Source organism: Astatotilapia calliptera, chromosome 12, assembly GCF_900246225.1.
Source record: "Astatotilapia calliptera chromosome 12, fAstCal1.2, whole genome shotgun sequence".
NCBI classification, from domain to species: domain Eukaryota; kingdom Metazoa; phylum Chordata; class Actinopteri; order Cichliformes; family Cichlidae; genus Astatotilapia; species Astatotilapia calliptera.
In genome coordinates, this window is record NC_039313.1 from 8122852 (window position 1) to 8129660 (window position 6809).

The following is a 6809-nucleotide window of genomic DNA, read 5'->3' on the forward strand; positions in this document are numbered from 1 at the left end:
GAATTCTAAGCCAGTTTCTCAACCCAGCCCATCTGATATCAGTAACCACAACACATTCAAAGTCAATTAAAAGTCGCCTTTCTTGCCCGTTCCGATGCTCGCTTTCAACTTTGAAATGAGACCACTTGGACAACAGTAATGATAAATAATTGCAAATAGAGCACGTTTACAGAATTTAATGTCATTTTTATAGAGCACCTCTTATTTTAAGAAAAGATGGGCGAGACGATTTTTGAAACTAACTGCAAATTAAGCACACAATATTTAATATCTGTATTTTACCATTTTGATAAGACATATTTCAGTACTCCAAAACACTTTTATTAGACTGCCAACATGCTTACAAGTAGTAAATCCAGGTTAGTGGATCATAATTAAACATAACTCTGTGGCAAACGCAGAGTTCAGCAGGCCATCAAGGAAGAAGTGACGTGCATTTCTGCAGTGTAAAGATTCACAAATGATTTTCTCCTTAATCTACAGTCACACAAAGCGCCAGGAAAATCTTTGGTGATGTTCTCAGATGATTCTGATGCTTATCACCCAGTTCCTCGTGATGTCCTCCACACCATCAACCCTCTGTCCTCCTCCCAGTTTCTTCCTCAGCTTGCCTTTCTTATGGCCACCCCTTCCAAAACCTGACTTTTTAACTTATCCGAGCCACTTTTTGTTCTTGGAGCGGAGCTTCCTCATCCCCCCGCCCTGCAGGAACTGGTGCTTCTGCTTTTTCTTGCGCTGCTTCATGATCTGATCCTTTGTTTTCAGCTCCGAGCGTGCTTTGTGGTCACCGGAGCTCTGTACGTTTGGACCTCGTCGGCCACGGCCACGACCTGGGAGAGGCATGACACAACAAAGAGGTTGGAGGTTATAGCTCGCAAGGCTGGAAGAGGGACTTGAAGTATTTACCTTTAGAGTTGAGTTAAAACATGGTGGCTGATGTTCTATATTTAACAGGCAGACATGTTTGTGCTATTCATTTTGATGCCTTCCTACCTCTTGCTGGCTTCCTGCCTCCTCCGCCTGTTTCTCCATCTGATCCAGATCCTGTATCATCAATCTTGTATTTTTTCCTTCACTCCTCATAACTGACATGTCAGAGCGTTCTCACTCCCGAGGCGTAACATGTCGACGTTTTGTCACGTCCCGCGGCGTTCCTGAGGAACGCGAAAGGAGACCTTCGGCGTTCTTATGGTACGCGGCGGGTTATGGCTGGGATCCAGTGCAATGACGCTTCCGCGGTAATAGATGTTCCAGCCCTGTATTCCAGCCCTAAACCTAACCTTATCCCTAGCCCTGACCATAACCTTATTCCTGACCTTATCTAGCAGTTAAATGACGTAAAATAGTGTTTTCCAAATCGATTTTTAGAAAATGAACGAACATGTGTAGATTGAGTCCAAACGGTTCTCATGTGCTCTCCTTTTTCCAATGCCGTAATTTAGGAACGTGTTGGGTACCCCAATATGGAACGCCAGGACTGCCATAATGAATTAATTAAATACACCATTAAATAATTAATTAAATGTGTCAATAATTAATTAAAATTGGAATTAATTAATTAAATAAATAGTTATGACACATGTAATTAATTAATTATTGACACATTTAATTAATTATTTATGTATTTCACATTTTAATTAATTATTGACACATTTAATTAATTAATTATTGACACATTTAATTAATTATTTATGTATTTCACATTTTAATTAATTATTGACACATTTAATTAATTATTGACACATTTAATTAATTATTTAATGATATATTTATTTATTTCATTTTGGCAGTCCCGGCGCCTGGCTCTCGTCATGAAATAATTTTATCTGTCAGCCTCACCCATCAAACTCAGGGGGCGGGGTTAACGCTGCCCATGCAGCTTCTCTAACATTTGATTGGTTGCCGTGCAAAGTAAGTCAAAACAGGTCGATCCTAGATAATCGATTGCTTGTGTAGACTTGGGGCAGCCAGTTATCCCAGAATGCAGATCAAATCACAGGCAGCAATGGTGGTGGTGTAGTTTTAAAATACCCCGTTTTTCTGTCACCAGCTACACTTTTAACAGTGTTTTAGCCGCGAATGTCGCGCCGTATGTCTGGTCAGGTTGTCAACATAGAACATGCTTGCAAAAGTGCTCAGATGTTTTCAGAGATTTCACTAGCTCTGCTAACAGTTAGCATGCAGAGCGCACCGAGGGGGTACATTAACCGGTTTGTTTACATATTCCACTCTCCGTGTTCCACATGTTGCATTCGCAGATTCTCATTTTCACCGAACGATCGTCTCTTTCCGCCTGGTCTTGTGTCTCTGTGCTTCTGTAACATAAAGAACGAGCTGACATTTTTCTCACGAAACCAGCGATCAGCTCAGCAGACCCTCAGTTTACCTGCATGCATCCTCCTCCTCATCTGTCAGCTGTTTAACACCTGCTGCTAATTCAAGAAACAGGCCTACGTTACCTGGTGATAGTCACAGTTTAACTGGGCAGCCGGTGCTCGATATAAAGCAATGTCAGCGCATTTTTCTGCACAAGATAAGTAAATATAGTGTTTTCCCCGAGCGCAGAGCTGCTGGAGCTTGTTTCCTTACAGAGCACTTTATAGGCGAACAGCTTCATCAGCGGCTGATGTCCAATCACCAGCACACAGCTTTCAAACCTCAGCTGAGTTTTAGCTCTCAGTGGTTAAACGCTGGACTTCATTCACTCAGGTTCTGTCTGTCGGGTCACGTTTACTTCGCTGTTTTATTTACAACTGAGCAAATCGGTTTGGCTGAGGTTAAAGTTACGTTTCATAACTGCATAGTTTCACAGACGTTTAATGAACCACTGGCACATGTGTTAGACTGAACTATCATCTAAATATCATCTGTTTTTTAATAGTTATTCAACTGTATTCTAAGCACCAGCTGTCTGTTAGAATGTGATTTTTTTTCTCTCTCTGTTGGCAGAGGTATAAAAATGCGCAGGAAAATCTGACGTGCATGGCGAACTTCACCGACGATATTTAGGGAGGAATAAACACACATCAAACATAAATGAACCATTTGCCTGTCTCCATAATTGAGAGAATTTTCTCTTCTTATATCAACACTCTCTCTCTCTCTCTCTTTTTTTTTTTGCTTTTTCGGTCATGTTATGTTTACCTGTCAAAGGCTTGTTACAAACTATGAAACACATTGTGCAGACTTCTGGATGTTAGAAGAAAACGAATACTGCTCATGAATGAGACTAAAGGCAGGAAGGTGTCCTTTAAAACTAAACATGTTAATAGGACCTCCCTGTTTATATCATAGTTTATGATATAGCACGTGTATTTCAGTAATAGCCTGCTGAGGCCACTATACGTGCTGGCCTCATATCAAATGTGAAGGCAGACTGAGTCTATGTTTGACGTTTGTTTATATCTAATCTTCCTTTTCAAACATTTAAACAGCAGCGAGTCTGCAGCTGAGGGAATACAAATTCAAATTGTCGGAACAGGTTTGCTCGTTTCTTGGATTCATTTGGTGATTTATTAAATGTATAACTGTAATTCTAATCTGCTGCTGAGTCTCTTACACTTTTCTTTATGCTGTATATTTTCACGTCTCTGGAATAGTTGGCAGTTAGATAGTCAGCTGGGAAACTCATGGAGCTGAGGATATCGTGGATATGCTGACCTCGCTGCGTGGTGTACAGAGCGAGGTCAGCATGATTAATATTCACAATAAAAATATTAGCCGAACATCATGAAGTCTGTATGTGTTTCATAGTGTCGAACAACCTTTGTACAGTTAAAGCCAGCAGTTACTACATGACGGAAACACCAACGTTATCTCTTTTATGTGTTTATACACAGGTCACGCTGATTACTGAACAAAAACCCAAAGATCAGATGTTAAACAGATTTGCTCTCTCTCCTCCTTAAACATTGTGGCATGAATAAGGCACGGCGGGACCACAGAGCGACGTTCAGAGCCAACTTTATTTGATTCACATCACACCACACCACCACCAACCCCTGAGTCCCCGTGTTTTAACACGGCGGGCGTGATTGCGGATGCCGTGCAGGTGCGTCCGCACGGCCCCGCAGACCACGCCCCACCACATACCCCCATCGCCCGATTGAGGCCGGGGAGTGATCCGGCCAAACCTACTCCCCCCCGCGACCTGGGGCGAGACTCGGCCCCTACACATCGGCGCCCCAGCCCCCGACCAAGCGACGGGGAAGCGTCCGTTCTGGTGGCCGCCCGCGCATCCAGCGGCAACGGCGAAGCTGGTCCGGAGGTCGGCCGCGTAGCAAGCGGACACGGCCCCACCGGCATGGCCGTGTGCTCCTGCACACAGGCGGCTGGGCAGACGCCAGGCGCGCAGAATCGACTGGTGGCAGCGAGGCTGGACTAGCCAGCCCGCCGATCCCCGGCCTAGCGGGGCTGTCCCGCTCCTCTGCCTCCAACTCCGGCTGCACAGGCTGCCCTGGAGCAGGGACCTCCGTCTCCCCGCACAGCTGCTCCGCCACCGCCTCCGCCACTCCCGTTTGGAGCGGCTCCCCGCACTGCGCCTCCGCCCCCAGCAGGCACCGCCCCTCGCCCCCCTCCGGGTGGAGCGACTCCTCTGCCTCCGGCAGGTGTAGACCCTCGCCCGCCTCGTCCTCGGCCTCCGATTGGAGCGGCTCCTCCACCGCTCCCGGCAGGAGCAGCCCTTCACCCGGCTGCTGCTCCTCCTCCTCCGGCAGGCTCGGACCCCCGCGTGGCTCGTCCACCACCTCCGGCTGCCGAGGTGACCCACACGGCTCCTCCACTGTCCTCGAGACACACTTGTGGGGGTGGCGCCCAGGCCCAGAGCAGCGCTGCCAGCTCTGCCATCTTCCCCAGGTGGCGTTCGCTCTCCTGCCGCAGCTCCTCCTGTTGGCGACGCACCTCCGCCGCCTGCTTCCGCTGGGTGGCCGCTATTTCGGCCACCATCTCGGCCAGCTCTTTCCTTTCCTGGCTCTGGTAGGTACCCGCCATGCCGCCTCCTGGGTTTCGGCACCAATGTGGCATGAATAAGGCACGGCGGGACCACAGAGCGACGTTCAGAGCCAACTTTATTTGATTCACATCACACCACACCACCACCAACCCCTGAGTCCCCGTGTTTTAACACGGCGGGCGTGATTGCGGATGCCGTGCAGGTGCGTCCGCACGGCCCCGCAGACCACGCCCCACCACAACATGTTTTTAATGTTAGTTATAATTCAGAATTGGCGACTGAAACACGTAGGACACATAAGAACATCAGGAAATAAAACACCGATAAATATAACCTCAGTAAAAGAAGTCAGCGGGGGTTACTACAGCTGTGTACCGGGGCCTGCGCTTTGTCGGTGGGATTGCTTGCGAGGCGAGCGGGTCTATCCCACGCTTTGCCGTGAGACTGGGACGACATCTCCGAAATCATCGAAACACTTTTGCAAAGAGGCTGTATCTTGACAAACCGACCAGACACATGAAGATTAAACCACTACATTCTCGGCTAAAAAAATATTAAAACGGTATTTGGTAACACACAAACAGGGTTTTTCAAAGCTCAGTTCTGTTAGCTTCCACATGCCGGTTGTTGTGTGCTAGAAACAATGGCCACCAGGCCAAAGCAATGGTTTTGACTCGATCAGCGTTAACCCCGCCCCCTGAGTTTGATGGGTGAGGCTGACAGATAAAATTATTTCATGATGAGAGCCAGGCGTCAGGACTGCCAAAATGAAATAAATAAATATATCATTAAATAATTAATTAAATGTGTCAATAATTAATTAAATGTGTCAATAATTAATTAAATGTGTCAATAATTAATTAAAATGTGAAATACATAAATAATTAATTAAATATGTCAATAATTAATTAATTAAATGTGTCAATAATTAATTAAAATGTGAAATACATAAATAATTAATTAAATGTGTCAATAATTAATTAATTACATATATCATAACTATTTATTTAATTAATTAATTCCAATTTTAATTAATTATTGCCACATTTAATTAATTATTTAATGGTGTATTTAATTAATTCATTATGGCAGTCCTGGCGTTCCATACCCCAAAGCATAAAATGTTGACAATTTGTCACCTAGCGAAAATTATTACGCTTTGGGAGTGAGAACGTGTCTGACCACTACCGGCACACTTTTGCACCAGAGGTTTTTGGAAAGCTTTTATTTTGGTATTTCCGCTGATCCGTGCAATAAATTTGCATGTTAGCCTAAACATTTAGATTTAACATTTAGATTTAAATATAATATTTAGATTTAACATTTAGATATAACATTTAGATTTAGATTTAAATATAATATTTAGATTTAACATTTAACATTTAGATTTAAATATAATATTTAGATTTAACATTTAACATTTAGATTTAACATTTAGATTTAGATTTAAATATAATATTTAAATTTAACATTTAGATTTAAATATAATATTTAGATTTAACATTTAACATTTAGATTGAATATTTAACATTTAGATTTAACATTTAAAATTCTGTTTTAAATATGAAAAGTTACAAATATTTTACTAAATGTTGTAAAAAAAATGACTTGTTTTGAGCTAAATGTGGAAAAATGTTGCCGTTAATTTCAGCATGTTTCACTTTACAAACGGCGCCCCATACACCTGAGCCTAAAAGGTAGTCCGAATCAATTTTTCTGGTGTGCTGTAGGTTATTGTTATGTACTACATTTGTTACTCATTTATGAAGCACAGTACATGTTTCGTACTTGTAATTACCGCTACTTTTACATATACCTAAAAAGTTGTGCAAATATGTACCCATAACTTGTTTTTCAA

General features: G+C 43.3%; 1 long non-coding RNA gene across 1 annotated transcript; it reads right to left on the reverse strand.

The window, feature by feature from the left end:
• Positions 1-299: 299 nt before the first annotated feature.
• LOC113033634 (uncharacterized) lies at positions 300-1144 on the reverse strand. The gene is made up of 2 exons (XR_003274055.1): positions 994-1144; positions 300-830 (listed from the first exon to the last, which is right to left on the reverse strand). It is a non-coding gene; the product is annotated as an uncharacterized LOC113033634 (long non-coding RNA).
• Between the last annotated feature and the right edge of the window lie 5665 nt (positions 1145-6809).